This window comes from Coregonus lavaretus (genome assembly GCF_964263955.1).
Source record: "Coregonus lavaretus genome assembly, chromosome: 23".
Lineage (NCBI taxonomy): Eukaryota > Metazoa > Chordata > Actinopteri > Salmoniformes > Salmonidae > Coregonus > Coregonus lavaretus.
The window spans coordinates 10224130-10240449 of NC_140010.1; positions in this window are offsets into that span (position 1 = coordinate 10224130).

The following is a 16320-nucleotide window of genomic DNA, read 5'->3' on the forward strand; positions in this document are numbered from 1 at the left end:
TTGAGTTTTTATGACTACACACCACTGTCCCCCCCCCCCCACTCCTGTTGCCACATAACTTCATTTTCCAAATTACTATGCGTTTCTTGTAGAAAATGTATGTCACTTCCCTTTCCCCTAATTAACTCATACACTATGGCTCTTTTTTTAACGTCTCTTGCCCCATTTAGGTTTAAAGAAAAAATCTTAAAACTGCTCATGGATGGAAAAAAAAAATACAGAGGAAGACACAGAAACCACATCTCTTTACAGAGTTAAGGCTGCGACTGAACTCTTTCATTTTCTTTAGGAATTTACATCACTTATCACTCTCGTGACCACTTTCTTGAGTCTAGCAATTTCAGGGCTTGTCAAACCTCCCCCTGTTATTTTTGACATCAGAAACTTTGCTGATTCAATAAACAATTCACTTTCAGGGAAAAAATCTGTTACATTATAATCCTGCATATATTTCTTCCCTTTTGTCAACTTCAGAAATTGACGTACTTTCTCAATCCCATACCTCCCTTCCACCCCATTTATCTCACTATTTTGTTGTGACGCATCAGATGACTCACTCTCGCTATCCTCCCCAGAAGAAAACTCCACCATCTCTACAACCTGTTTATCTTCAACTGATTTATCAATCTCTACCTTCCTCTTGGAATTAGACCCTTCACCACCCCTTACATTCTTCCTCTTACTCCTCGGTACTTTGAAAACAACTGCTTCCTTTTCCATTATTTCAATCTCCTCTTGACCTCCAATTTCATTTTCCAGCACCACCTCAGCAACGGCAGTCGCAATCTCACCGACTTTTTCCCCTCCTTCTTTGTTCTGATCTACCACCATTGTCCCCGTATCCACACTGCCTTCCTCTCCTACTTTTCCTACCACATCTGCCCACCTCCTCCCTTCCCCAGCACCCGCACCCTTAGCATGTTCATCCCTTCGCGGTGGTGCATTAGCTGCACCAGCACTAGAGCTGCTACCAGAATCTGCGCGCTCATTCTCGGGACAATTACGCACCAAATGCCCCTCTCTTCCACAGCCAAAGCATTTCATTGATTCAGTAGAAGCGTAGAAGACATAATCAAATCCATCAATCTTAAAACTGAATGCTAAATTCAGTTCATCAATGTCCTTTTTTAAAATCATATGCACTTGTCTCCTATGAGACACGACATGTTTCAGCAATGGAGATTTGCATCCAAAAAGAACCTTCTTTATTGTAGATACAATTTGACCATGACGAGATAACTCTCGCTCCAACACTTCATCTCTAACAAATGGTGGCACGTTAGAAAGTATAACTTTCTTCGCCGGATTCATAAGCGGAAATACCGGCGTCTGCGTCTCCCGCAACACAACACCACTCTCAACTATCATATTCACCTTTTCAATGGAATCTAAAAATATCACCACAGCGCTATTCATCCTTGAGGCTGATTTGATGCTATCATACCCAATGATAGCACCCACTGCCAAACTACATTCTTCCACTGAACACCCGGCCGCAGCAGGAATCTTTACTCCATGTCGCCGACTAAGTTTTTCAAACTCCAAACTTCCGCGAGTGGCCATTGCAACCAGCCTCACCCGCTGGTTGTGCCCTCGCGAAAAACAACCTCAACAATCCCACCACCCCTATACGTGCTTAGTGATAGTTAGACAAGATAACCTTAAAACAACTAAACTAATCAATATAAATATATACACACCAAAACCCAATAGAGTGAAAACAATTCCAGTCGCTCTCACAATCACTCCTGCTTCACGTCTCACTCCCAGCATGCACTCCAACGAGAGAGAGAGAGAATATGGGGGAGGGAGAGGGAGAGAGAAACAGTGGGGAAAAGATAGGGTTCAATTCTGTACTTGTCTTAAGGACAGGACATTTGTGTGACTTACTGTGTTTCCACCCCAAGTTAAATTTTTTTTGTAAATATTTATTTATTGACACAGATACCATCAGAGGCTGTTATCAAACACACACACACACACACACACACACACACACACACACACACACACACACACACACACACACACACACACACACACACACACACACATTGCACATAGGCAGTAATGTGGCTATGGGGGATTCAGTGTATCAGTTAGGATCAAACAGAATGAGGAATCACCATGTAATGGCTTCCCGCTGAACACACACCAGCCCTGCGCTCTGTGATTTAATCCTGCAGCACTGTGTGTAGTGTAGTGTAGGGTAGAGTAGAGTAGTGTAGTGTAGTGTAGTGTACAGTATATCAGAGTGCTTGCCTAGCCTACCTTGTCCCTGCAGCACTGTGTGTAGTGTAGTGTAGTGTAGTGTAGTGTAGGGTAGAGTAGAGTAGTGTAGTGTAGTGTACAGTATATCAGAGTGCTTGCCTAGCCTACCTTGTCCCTGCAGCACTGTGTGTAGTGTAGTGTAGTGTAGTGTAGTGTAGTGTAGGGTAGAGTAGTGTAGTGTAGTGTAGTGTAGTGTACAGTATATCAGAGTGCTTGCCTAGCATACCTTGTCCCTGCAGCACTGTGTGTAGTGTAGTGTAGTGTAGTGTAGTGTAGTGTAGTGTACAGTATATCAGAGTGCTTGTCTAGCCTACCTTGTCCCTGCAGCACTGAGTGTAGTGTAGTGTAGTGTAGTGTAGTGTAGGGTAGAGTAGTGTAGTGTAGTGTAGTGTAGTGTAGTGTAGTGTAGTGTACAGTATATCAGAGTGCTTGCCTAGCCTACCTTGTCCCTGCAGCAATGTGTGTAGTGTAGTGTAGTGTAGTGTAGGGTAGAGTAGTGTAGTGTACAGTATATCAGAGTGCTTGCCTAGCCTACCTTGTCCCTGCAGCACTGTGTGTAGTGTAGTGTAGTGTAGTGTAGTGTAGGGTAGAGTAGTGTAGTGTAGTGTAGTGTACAGTATATCAGAGTGCTTGTCTAGCCTACCTTGTCCCTGCAGCACTGAGTGTAGTGTAGTGTAGTGTAGTGTAGGGTAGAGTAGTGTAGTGTAGTGTAGTGTACAGTATATCAGAGTGCTTGTCTAGCCTACCTTGTCCCTGCAGCACTGAGTGTAGTGTAGTGTAGTGTAGTGTAGGGTAGAGTAGTGTAGTGTAGTGTAGTGTAGGGTAGAGTAGTGTAGTGTAGTGTAGTGTACAGTATATCAGAGTGCTTGCCTAGCATACCTTGTCCCTGCAGCACTGTGTGTAGTGTAGTGTAGTGTAGTGTAGTGTAGTGTAGTGTAGTGTAGTGTACAGTATATCAGAGTGCTTGTCTAGCCTACCTTGTCCCTGCAGCACTGAGTGTAGTGTAGTGTAGTGTAGTGTAGGGTAGAGTAGTGTAGTGTAGTGTAGTGTAGTGTAGTGTACAGTATATCAGAGTGCTTGTCTAGCCTACCTTGTCCCTGCAGCACTGTGTGTAGTGTAGTGTAGTGTAGTGTAGTGTAGTGTAGTGTAGTGTAGGGTAGAGTAGTGTAGTGTAGTGTAGTGTACAGTATATCAGAGTGCTTGTCTAGCCTACCTTGTCCCTGCAGCACTGAGTGTAGTGTAGTGTAGTGTAGTGTAGGGTAGAGTAGTGTAGTGTAATGTAGTGTAGTGTACAGTATATCAGAGTGCTTGTCTAGCCTACCTTGTCCCTGCAGCACTGAGTGTAGTGTAGTGTAGTGTAGGGTAGAGTAGTGTAGTGTAGTGTAGTGTAGTGTAGTGTAGGGTAGAGTAGAGTAGTGTAGTGTAGTGTACAGTATATCAGAGTGCTTTTCTAGCCTACCTTGTCCCTGCAGCACTGTGTGTAGTGTAGTGTAGTGTAGTGTAGTGTAGGGTAGAGTAGTGTAGTGTAGTGTAGTGTAGTGTACAGTATATCAGAGTGCTTGCCTAGCCTACCTTGTCCCTGCAGCACTGTGTGTAGTGTAGTGTAGTGTAGTATAGGGTAGAGTAGTGTAGTCTAGTGTAGTGTAGTGTAGGGTAGGGTAGATTAGTGTAGTGTTGTGTAGTGTAGAGTATATCAGAGTGCTTGTCTAGCCTACCTTGTCCCTGCAGCACTGTGTGTAGTGTAGTGTAGTGTAGGGTAGAGTAGTGTAGTGTAATGTAGTGTACAGTATATCAGAGTGCTTGTCTAGCCTACCTTGCCCCTGCAGCACTGTGTGTAGTGTAGTGTAGTGTAGTGTAGTGTAGTGTAGTGTAGTGTAGTGTAGTGTAGTGCACAGTATATCAGAGTGCTTGTCTAGCCTACCTTGTCCCTGCAGCACTGTGTGTAGTGTAGTGTAGTGTAGTGTACAGTATATCAGTGTGCTTGTCTAGCCTACCTTGTCCCTGCAGCACTGTGTGTAGTGTAGTGTAGTGTAGTGTAGTGTAGTGTAGGGTAGAGTAGTGTACAGTATATCAGAGTGCTTCTCTAGCCTACCTTGTCCCTGCAGCACTGTGTGTAGTGTAGTGTAATGTAGTGTAGTGTAGTGTACTGTACAGTATATCAGAGTGCTTGTCTAGCCTACCTTGTCCCTGCAGCACTGTGTGTAGTGTAGTGTAGTGTAGTGTAGTGTAGTGTAGTGTAGGGTAGAGTAGTGTAGTGTAGTGTAGTGTAGTATAGGGTAGAGTAGTGTAGTCTAGTGTAGTGTAGTGTAGGGTAGGGTAGATTAGTGTAGTGTTGTGTAGTGTAGAGTATATCAGAGTGCTTGTCTAGCCTACCTTGTCCCTGCAGCACTGTGTGTAGTGTAGTGTAGTGTAGTGTAGTGTAGTGTAGTGTACAGTATTTTAGAGTGCTTGTATAGCCTACCTTGCCCCTGCAGCACTGTGTGTAGTGTAGTGTAGTGTAGTGTAGTGTAGTGTAGGGTAGAGTAGTGTAGTGTAGTGTAGTGCACAGTATATCAGAGTGATTGTCTAGCCTACCTTTCCCCTGCAGCACTGTGTGTAGTGTAGGGTAGAGTAGTGTAGTGTAGTGTAGTGTACAGTATTTTAGAGTGCTTGTATAGCCTACCTTGCCCCTGCAGCACTGTGTGTAGTGTAGTGTAGTGTAGTGTAGTGTAGTGTAGTGTAGGGTAGAGTAGTGTAGTGTAGTGTAGTGCACAGTATATCAGAGTGATTGTCTAGCCTACCTTGCCCCTGCAGCACTGTGTGTAGTGTAGTGTAGTGTAGTGTAGTGTAGTGTAGTGTAGTGTAGTGTAGTGTAGTGCACAGTATATCAGAGTGCTTGTCTAGCCTACCTTGTCCCTGCAGCACTGTGTGTAGTGTAGTGTAGTGTAGTGTAGTGTAGTGTAGTGTAGTGTACAGTATATCAGTGTGCTTGTCTAGCCTACCTTGTCCCTGCAGCACTGTGTGTAGTGTAGTGTAGTGTAGTGTAGTGTAGTGTAGTGTAGGGTAGAGTAGTGTAGTGTAGTGTACTGTACAGTATATCAGAGTGCTTGTCTAGCCTACCTTGTGTGGTCCTCTGTAGCTTAGCTGGTAGAGCACGGCGCTTGTAACGCCAAGGTAGTGGGTTCGATCCCCGGGACCACCCATACACAAAAATGTATGCACGCATGACTGTAAGTCGCTTTGGATAAAAGCGTCTGCTAAATGGCATATTATTATTATTATTATTATTATTGTCCCTGCAGCACTGTGTGTAGTGTAGTGTAGTGTAGTGTAGTGTACTGTACAGTATATCAGAGTGCTTGTCTAGCCTACCTTGTCCCTGCAGCACTCTGTGTAGTGTAGTGTAGTGTAGTGTAGTGTAGTGTAGTGTAGTGTAGTGTACAGTATATCAGAGTGCTTGTCTAGCCTACCTTGTCCCTGCAGCACTGTGTGTAGTGTAGTGTAGTGTAGTGTAGTGTAGTGTGCAGTATATCAGAGTGCTTGTCTAGCCTACCTTGTCCCTGCAGCACTGTGTGTAGTGTAGTGTGGTGTAGTGTAGTGTACATTATACCAGAGTGCTTGTCTAGCCTTCCTTGTCCCTGCAGCACTGTGTGTAGTGTAGGGTAGAGTAGTGTAGTGTACATTATACCAGAGTGCTTGTCTAGCCTTCCTTGTCCCTGCAGCACTGTGTGTAGTGTAGGGTAGAGTAGTGTAGTGTACATTATACCAGAGTGCTTGTCTAGCCTTCCTTGTCCCTGCAGCACTGTGTGTAGTGTAGTGTAGTGTAGTGTAGTGTAGTGTAGTGTAGTGTAGTGTAGTGTAGTGTACAGTATATCAGCTTGCTTGTCTAGCCTACCTTGTCCCTGTAGCACTGTGTGTAGTGTAATGTAGTGTAGTGTAGTGTAGTGTACAGTATATCAGAGTGCTTGTCTAGCCTTCCTTGTCCCTGCAGCACTGTGTGTAGTGTAGTGTAGTGTAGTGTAGTGTAGTGTAGTGTAGTGTAGTGTGCAGTATATCAGAGTGCTTGTCTAGCCTTCCTTGTCCCTGCAGCACTGTGTGTAGTGTAGTGTAGTGTAGTGTAGTGTAGTGTAGTGTACAGTATATCAGCTTGCTTGTCTAGCCTACCTTGTCCCTGCAGCACTGTGTGTAGTGTAATGTAGTGTAGTGTAGTGTAGTGTGCAGTATATCAGAGTGCTTGTCTAGCCTACCTTGTCCCTGCAGCACTGTGTGTAGTGTAGTTTTGTCATAAGTGTGTCCATTCGTATTAATTGAACACAGATCATTTCATTACTGATGTACAGCATAATAGTGTTTTGTTTGGTTCCTTGTGTTTTCAAGAATCCCCTTTAGGCCTTACAGTACATTCTGGAGAATCCCCTTAAGGCCTTACAGTACATTCCGGAGAATCCCCTATAGGCCTTACAGTACATTCCTGAGAATCCCCCTTAGGCCTTACAGTACATTCTTGAGAATCCCCTTTAGGCCTTACAGTACATTCTTGAGAATCCCCTTTAGGCCTTACAGTACATTCCTGAGAATCCCCTTTAGGCTTTACAGTACATTCCTGAGAATCCCCTTTAGGTCTTACAGTACATTCCTGAGAATGACCTTTAGGCTTTACAGTACATTACTGAGAATCCCCTTTAGGTCTTACAGTACATTCCTGAGAATCCCCCTTAGGCCTTACAGTACATTCTTGAGAATCCCCTTTAGGCCTTACAGTACATTCTTGAGAATCCCCTTTAGGCTTTACAGTACATTACTGAGAATCCCCTTTAGGTCTTACAGTACATTCCTGAGAATGCCCTTTAGGTCTTACAGTACATTCTTGCGAATCAAATACAGTTCAAGCCTACTGTACTGAGCTGTCTTATTACAATATAATAGAAATTCACATTTCAGTGAACTGTATACTGTCAGTTGTTATTAAACAATCACTTTTGTAGAATGTATATAATGCAATTAGAATAATATTATTTGATAATAGAGTATTTCTCTTAGTTCCTGTCTCCTGACTTGGGCATGTGTACTTAAATCCAATAAAATCTTAACAGAGTCCCTTCTAAAAAATAATAACTTAGGTAAACAAAAATAATCCATTGTACTAGTGTTTACTTTTGAAAATAAATCAATCTCCACATTGTGTTTGTCAACACAGAGGAATCACTGTCATTCTGCTAGCTTTGGAGTGCTGTGGGTTTGGTAAATGTATGTTATCACGTTCAGTGCACCCTGTCAGGTTTGTTCTATTTTCGGGCCTTTTTGGCAGCCCTCCTGAGCTCACAATGTCCATTTGTCACCGGGCAAACAAGCAGAAAAGTATCTTGTATCTTCTGAAAGTGTGTGATAGCTCCAGAACTCTCTGTCCTCCTTTATTGACCTTAGATCCCCTGTCTAGAGCAGAGGCGATCAGAACAGACAAGGTGTTTCCATATCTGGGAGTCAGAACACACTCCGTCTCGGGTTCTGAAGAGATTTCAAATATTTTTTGCCTTGCCAACTCAACCCACAGTCACACACACCTACGTGTACACACATGCACACACACTCTCTCACACACACACACACACACACACACACACACACACACACACACACACACACTCTCTCAAAGGTAATACAAATAAGATTAGTGAGATTGTTTTATTGAAACACATCCTTTTTTATTAAAATTTACAAAAAAGAAAAGGAAAAATACAACAGAATAATAAATACACTTTATTCAGCGCACCATCGTGGAATTTTATCAACATCGTGTCCCAAAGGGAGATGGAACCTGGGGTCGTCTGGTGGGGTTCAAAGTTCATGACCTACATCCCTCCAGAACACACACAGAGTAGAACCACACACCCCTGAAACACTACATGTAGGTATGTCAGGACCTGCCATTACAATGCACTATATTTTCAATAGCATTTAATGGTCTTGGTAAACAGCTTGATAAATCTCCTGACAATCTGACTTTCCTCTCTGACTCTGAATCGTTTTTTAAAAAGTTAACCGGGAATAGTAAGCCCTGGTCCTGGAGTGCCGCTGTGACTGGAGGCGACTGATTCAACTAATCATGCCTTTGATTGGACCAATTTGGTGTTTCCTTCCCTTTCCTCCGGAGGTGACAATCAGTTCAATCAAGTAGTTTAGTGACAGCGGCACTCCAAGCCAAGGCCTCTCCAGATATAGATCAATCAGCGGAAGCATCACTCTGACTTACATGCTGACTACACCAGCCACACGCGAGTCCACGTGCGCCATCGTATGCATGTTGATTTTGTATATCCCCACCAGACGTGACCATAACACGTAGGTTAAAATATCAAAAACCAACTGTGAACCAACTATATTAACTTGGGGACAGGTCAAAACACATGAGACGGTCATGGACATTAAGCTAGATAGCTGTTGCTAGGAGTTTGTCCTGGGAGATTAACATTGGGTTGTTATTTGTACCTGATCATGCATATGGTCCCCTTTTTAGCTGGTTCTTTGTAGAATTTTGACCCAGATCATACAAAAACCATGTGTTTCTCTACTCCGACAGCTAATCCACAGATAAAAAGGGAAACCTAGTTAGTTTTTAGTTAGTTAACTTTTATTAATATCGACTTTCAATAAACCACGTGAGTTTGTATCATCCTGATATCCAATAACGATGGCACTTGCAGCGCGTGGAGCAAGTTCTATTTTAGCGCTTGGCTACGCAGACACTAATTCACGCACGTGTGCAGTGTGGGGGAAATGATTGAATAACATGTATGTGTACATTTATTTTGCAACGCTCATGCACACAACGTGGCCAGCGAGGCGTGAACTACATAGCATATTCCACAGCGTATGAAGGTGTTTTACAGGTGTGTGGTTATTCCCTGAGTGGAGTTTGACTCAGGTGGAGGCTGCTGAGGGGAGGACAGCTCATAATAATGGCTGGAATGGAGTATAATGGCTGGAATGGAGTATAATGGCTAGAATGGAGTTCAATGGCTGGAATGTAGTATAATGGCTGGAATGGAGTATAATGGCTGGAATGGAGTATAATCAATCAATTCAATCAATCAATTTTATTTTATATAGCCCTTCTTACATCAGCTAATATCTCGAAGTGCTGTACAGAAACCCAGCCTAAAACCCCAAACAGCTAGTAATGCAGGTGTAGAAGCACGGTGGCTAGGAAAAACTCCCTAGAAAGGCTAAACCTAGGAAGAAACCTAGAGAGGAACCAGGCTATGAGGGGTGGCCAGTCCTCTTCTGGCTGTGCCGGGTGGAGATTATAACAGAACCATGCCAAGATGTTCAAAAATGTTCATAAGTGACAAGCATGGTCAAATAATAATCAGGAATAAATCTCAGTTGGCTTTTCATAGCCGATCATTAAGAGTTGAAAACAGCAGGTCTGGGACAGGTAGGGGTTCCATAACCGCAGGCAGAACAGTTGAAACTGGAATAGCAGCAAGGCCAGGCGGACTGGGGACAGCAAGGAGTCACCACGGCCGGTAGTCCCGACGTATGGTCCTAGGGCTCAGGTCTCTCAGTTGGCTTTTCATAGCCGATCATTAAGAGTTGAAAACAGCAGGTCTGGGACAGGTAGGGGTTTCGTAGCCGCAGGCAGAACAGTTGAAACTGGAATAGCAGCAAGGCCAGGCGGACTGGGGACAGCAAGGTGTCATCATGCCCGGTAGTCCTGACGTATGGTCCTAGGGCTCAGGTTCTCAGAGAGAAAGAGAGAACGAGAGAATTAGAGAGAGCATACTTAAATTCACACAGGACACTGGATAAGACAGGAGAAGTACTCCAGGTATAACCAACTAACCCCAGCCCCCCGACACATAAACTACTGCAGCATAAATACTGGAGGCTGAGACAGGAGCGGTCCGGAGACACTGTGGCCCCATCCGAAGAAACCCCCGGACAGGGCCAAACAGGAAGGATATAACCCCACCCACTCCGCCAAAGCACAGCCCCCGCACCACTAGAGGGATATCCCCAACCACCAACTTACAATCCTGAGACAAGGCCGAGTATAGCCCACAGAGGTCTCCACCACAGCACAAACCAAGGGTTTGGAATGGAGTATAATGGAATGGAGTATAATGGAGTATAATACTCCTGGAATGGAGTATAATGGCTAGAATGGAGTTCAATGGCTGGAATGTAGTATAATGGCTGGAATGGAGTATAATGGCTGGAATGGAGTATAATGGCTGGAATGGAGTATAATGGCTGGAATGGAGTATAATGGCTGGAATGGAGTATAATGGCTGGAATGGAGTATAATGGCTGGAATGGAGTATAATGGCTGGAATGGAGTGAATGGAATGGTATCAAACACATGAAAAACAAAAAAATACATGTGTTTGATACCATTCCATTTACTCCATTCCAGCCATTATTATGAGCCGTCCTCCCCTCAGCAGACTACTAGTTTGACTAGCCCTGATATGGCTAACCTCTATAGCCTCCACTATGGTGTCTAGACTATACAATACCATGGAGGCTAGCTATATCAGGACTGGGGTTTGACCAGCTAAACCATGGTTGCTCTGGTCTGACCCTGTTCCCCATCATCCTGCTCCCCTCTCCCCTCCAGTGATTGTGCACTACTACAGTGTTCCTGGCAGGGTCCGGTCAAGTCCATGGCCCTGTTTGAATACATTCGAAATGCATCCTTTCTTCCTTCCATCCTTGAAGTAATAATCATTGATCTGACACAATTTCAATAGGTGAAAGTCAGAGTTCTCTTTCATAGTTTTGACTAATCAGAGATCACGCTTAGGAATGGAGCACAGTACGAAAAAGTATGAAAAATGTATGCACTCATTACTGTAAGTCGCTCTGGATAAGAGCATCTGCTAAATGTCTAAAATGTAAATGTAAATGTAAATGAAGGTAGGGTGTATTTTTTTGAGTATTCCAACAGGACCTTACACAGTGACACAGTGTATACGAGTCAGGGCTGTAGAGAATGTGGCTCAGGTACGGAGAAGTGAGTATGGTCTCTATGGTGATCGTGTAGACTTTCTCGTTTCACTAGGGGGTTTGTCACAACCTGAGCCAATGTTAAGTTAACAGTGCAAAACTTTTGGAGATGGTACATAAAGCACAAGCTGACAGCAGTCTCTGTGGGCTGCCTCGTGTCCCCGTAAAATGTTCCACATTCATTTCTGGGGTGAGCAATAGCTATATATATATATATTCTTTGGGGTCATTTCCATTACAACTCCAGTCAATTCAGGGATTGGATTGTGACAATTGTATTGGAGAATAGAACACTGCATAGGGCAGTTTTCATGGTCCAGTTCAATGGTGTTAAATTGAAATGGAATTAATCTAAATGCTGGTCTACAGCTGAAATGCTGGCTTGGAAATCTACCTCACATAATCTTGCATGCAATGCTTCTAGGTTCTAGTCAGATACATGGCTGAAGAAGACAACTAGTGAGCATGTTCTGTAGGCTACAACACTTTTTGCCAGGTTAAAGACAGAGCATTAATGTATTTTATTTAATACTTGGCTTTTCCATGAGAACCTGGGTTCAGCACACAACTCTATAGTGTGGTCTGCCCTAATGTAAAATGCATGGGCTGTCCAGTTAAGGTCAGGTCAAGTCAAGTCTGTTCAAATATTAATCCAAGTCAGGTCTAGTCCCAACAGTGATCCGTTTGAACGTGACAGTTTTTTACACGTATTGTTTTACACAAGTATCTTATCTTTTAACAATTGTATTCAGTGATATTTACAAATGCATATACATAGAGTAGAAGAGTAGTTATTTCCCATAGACACCAACTTTTTTATTATGACATTATTCATAGTCTAATATTGAACGTCACACAGTTTAAAAGTGCATTCCAGCTGAAAAAACAGCTCATTCTCATCCTGACCTCAAACCTTTGACCTTTACGGGCGACCCCAGTCACTACCCCAGTAATTTCTGTTCACTGGATCTGCTGGTTTTCATCTGACACAACTCTTCACTGATAAATGGAAGTTATGGATTGGACAGTTAACCGTGTTCAGAGTGTGAATTGGTTGGCGGTTGGTTAAGATTGTTCTAAAATCATGCAGACATGGTCCTCAAGAAATGTTGATTGAATAGGGGGAGGTTTTGCATAAAACATTTACAAATGTCTCTCCTCTCCTCCCTACATACAGTAAAATAGTCAAATGTTTCTCCTCCCTACATACAGACATTATTTTTCATCACTTCATACGCAGAATCAATGCATCTTGTAATACTTTTGCTTTAGTGATTTACTATACAATCAATGCCTGATAACACAAGTGAGTATTACTGTGAGTGTGTAAATGTGTGTGCGTGTATGTGTGTGTGTGTGTGTGTGTGTGTGTGTGTGTGTGTGTGTGTGGGGGGGGGGTGTGGGTGTGTGTAAAAAAACATAACTCACAGCTAAGTCAGGGAAGATCATATCACTAAATCATTTTAATTTCTCAGAATGTCTATTTTCCGGTGATGCGTCTCCGTGAGAAAATAATATTTTTAAGGATTTAAATTATTCATCGTTTTCAGTAGTGAGTTGAATTATTCACTTTTCTGCCTCTGCAGTTCAAATAAATGCAACAGTTTCTGTACAATCTCTCTCTCTCTCTCTCTCTCTCTCTCTCTCTCCTCGCTCTCCTTCCTCTCCATCTCTGTCTTGTTCATCTTATATCACTTCTGTGTGGTACCCTAGTTTTCCATACTCCCTAGTTGAATGTATTGTCTTGCTTGCACATCGTCCCCAAAAAATATTAGCTGAGGTTCCATTATTTTCCCATCTCTCTCTCTCTCTCTCTCTCTCTCTCTCTCTCTCTCTCTCTCTCTCTCTCTCTCTCTCTCTCTCTCTCTCACTCTCACTCTCACTCTCTCTCATCCCCTCCACACACACAAACAAACAAACAAACAAATTCCCTCTCTCGTCTCTTTCTAATTCTATAGGTGTACAGACTTTCTGAATGAAATCCTTTCTTGGATGTTTAGGTTGTTTTTCTTTGTCCAGACCAATTAACAAATGGTTGCTGTTCAGTGGAGAAACACCATGCACATTGTCTCAGTACCTTTCAACACTTATTGCTTTAAATTATATCAATCACTCCCTGCCCTGCCCTCGCCTTCCCTGGGCAAATTTTTCTCTGTGTCTTTTTATTACTCTCCCTCTTCATCTCTCTTCCTTTAACTTCTCTTCCCATTATTCTAGCTCTGCTTGCCTTTTAACCACCCCTCCTTCGTTCTCTCTCCTTTTCCTTCTCCCTCTCAGTCTTTCTCCTCTTTCTCCCCCTCCTCTTTTTCATCCTCTTTTTTGTTGTTCTCTACCTCTTCCTCCTCTTCATTCTCCTTCTCCTCTTTCTCTTTCTCTCTATCTCGGAACAGCTTGGCTAGTTCCTGAAACTGCGGACCCCACTCCTCCAGCCCTCCTCCCCACTCCTCCTTCTCTGCATCCTTCTCTCCCTCACTCTCCAGTGAGCTGAGGGAGCCTGCACGCGACCCTGTTCCCTCCAGCCCGTAAATCTGCACTGAATCATAGGGCGGCTGTGAGGGGTCAAAGGTGACCTGAGCCAGACGCAGGTGGAGGAACTCACCCACCCTGAGGGCCAAGGAATGACCACCTGGTACTGGACCCCCTCTCACCGCCTCCATCCCTGGGACCCACCCTGCCCCGTACCCCATGATGCCCCCGTATGCGCCCCTGGTCTGCCCTGGGAAGGGCAGCATGTGGGGGGTCATATCCCTCCTTCCTAAAACGTATGCCCCCATACCCATCCTGTCCCGCCAGTCAGCCATGAACCCTTCTGGGTACATCCCCCCGCAAGAAGTCCCGGTCAGAGATATCCCTCCACCCTCCCTGTCCGGCCTGGCCACCACAAAGTTGCTGCCCATCTCTAGCCCTCCCCTCCCCAGGCTCCCGGGGTAGTCCTGCCTCCGTCCCGCTGCCTCCCCTTGCAGGATGCTGGCATAGTTGCGGGCGGCTGACTGTTGAGACTGGCCGTCTGGGCCGTTGGCTCCATGCCCTTCACCACCACATCCACCACCAGAGGATTCTGCTTCAGCTGAACCGGAGCCAGTGCGTTTGGGGGACAGGCTGGCGCGGAAGGCCCTGCGGCCTGCCATGGGCAGGGTGGCTGAGTCACACACCCAGGCGCCACCGTGACTTTGACCAGCCATGGAGCCGGAGCGAGTCAGGACCAGGGTGTGCTCCCTCTCTCGGGGGAGGGTCTCAGACTGGACCTGCATGGGACGGGGAGGAGGAGGAGGGTCAGTCCGGGACAGGGACAGGGCAAGGGGGCAGGGAGAAGGAGGAGGGTCAGTCCGGGACAGGGACAGGGCAAGGGGGCAGGGAGAAGGAGGAGGGTCAGTCCGGGACAGGGACAGGGAACGGTACTGTTAAGTGGATGTAGAAGATAAAGGATAACAAGAGGTGATGAGAGAATTGTAAAAGGAGCGAATGGAGAGATGAATTGGGGAAACAATTAAAGCAGAAAGCCGGAGAGTAAGTAAAAGGGCAAATGTAAGAAACAGGGAGATAAGAAGGACAAGGGAGAGAAAGGAAATGGTGAGAAGGAAGAAAAGGCAGAGAGACAGGATAAGAATAGACAGACAATGAACAAGCAAGATAGAGAGAGTGAAAGAGAAACAGAGTTGAGAAGGTAAGAGAAGCAGCAGGTTAATGAAGCACTAGAAAGAGCTGCACTGTGAGAGAGAGGGGGATGAAGAGGGAGGAGGAAATCAAGAGACCAAACATTAAAAAGTAAAGAAAGAGACAGAAATCTTCTGAAAGCAAAACATAAAAAATAATACATATTCATCATCATCTGCTCTCAGAAATCAGCAGTGTTATAACCACGTCAAATGATAACACATTGGTTCGTTCATTCATTCACTTGTTGTCATATACAGTGTCCGTCTCTTACCCAGTCCACCGAGTCCTGACTGTGGCTCTGCTGCTCACTACTGCTCTCTGTACAGTTGCTCATTGCTCCTCCCCCGTCACCCCTCTCCTGGCTGTTATTGGTCCGTGGCGTCCCTCCATCTGAAGTGCTAACCCCGCTCTTTGGGCCTGTTCCGTCTCTACTCTCTCTGCTGCTCATTTCAGCTGGGCCTACGTAAACGGCCCCTGGCTCCAGGGCCCCCACCATGGCCCCCTGATTCTGGATGACTAGAGAGTGGTCTGGGTGGCCCCCAGGGAAGCGGTAGGCCAGCTCAGCCAGGCTCGGCTCAAACTGGCCCCCTGGAGTACGTCGGAGAACAGGCAGGGTGTGGCTGCTGTAGCAGAGGCGGCCATACAGGGGCCCTCCAGGGCCGGAGTAGGCTGGGTCCAGGGCTGGGTTCTGGGCCCAGCTGTATGCACGGGCCTTGTCCTGGATGTGCTGGGAGTAGCGTCTGGGGGACAGAAGATAGGGTGTGACAAGGCTAGACAACATGTTATAGCAGCTTTACATAGGAGCACACACCAATGAGGGATTGCACAGTATAGACAGATGATCTCACTCAGCACAGTGGATCATGTTGTAGGGTAAGGGGAAGTAGGTGGTGCCCAACAAAGTGTCTAATAAAATGTAATGGTTTTCCTCTTTATTTTTTTTAGTTAAGAGGCTGATTAGAGCAGGGAGTTTTGAGGCAATCAATGACCTAAGTGGATCAATACAGTCTTAGAGAGGCTCTTGTGAAAACTCTTGAGGACTGGAGTTTTGTCTGGGTGTGTTTTTGCACAGCATAGCTTTCAATTAAACACACACACCCACACACACACACTGCACACACCACACACACTCACATGTTCCTGCTGTCCAGGGTGCGGTATCCCCTGCGTGAGCTGTGGGGGGCGCTCTGGAGCGCTGCGATGTCGAAGGCGGCCGTGTCGGCCTCACCTCCTCCCTCGTCATCGTAGGTGATGATGTTCTCCCTCACATCATCCTCCTCCAGGGGAGACAGAGAGTCCCGCTTCTGACGGCGCAGGGACAGGGACAGGGCACTGACCGCTGGAGGGAGGAGAGAGGGAGGGAGGGTGGGAGAGAGGGAGTCAGAGAAAGAGAGAGCGAGGGAG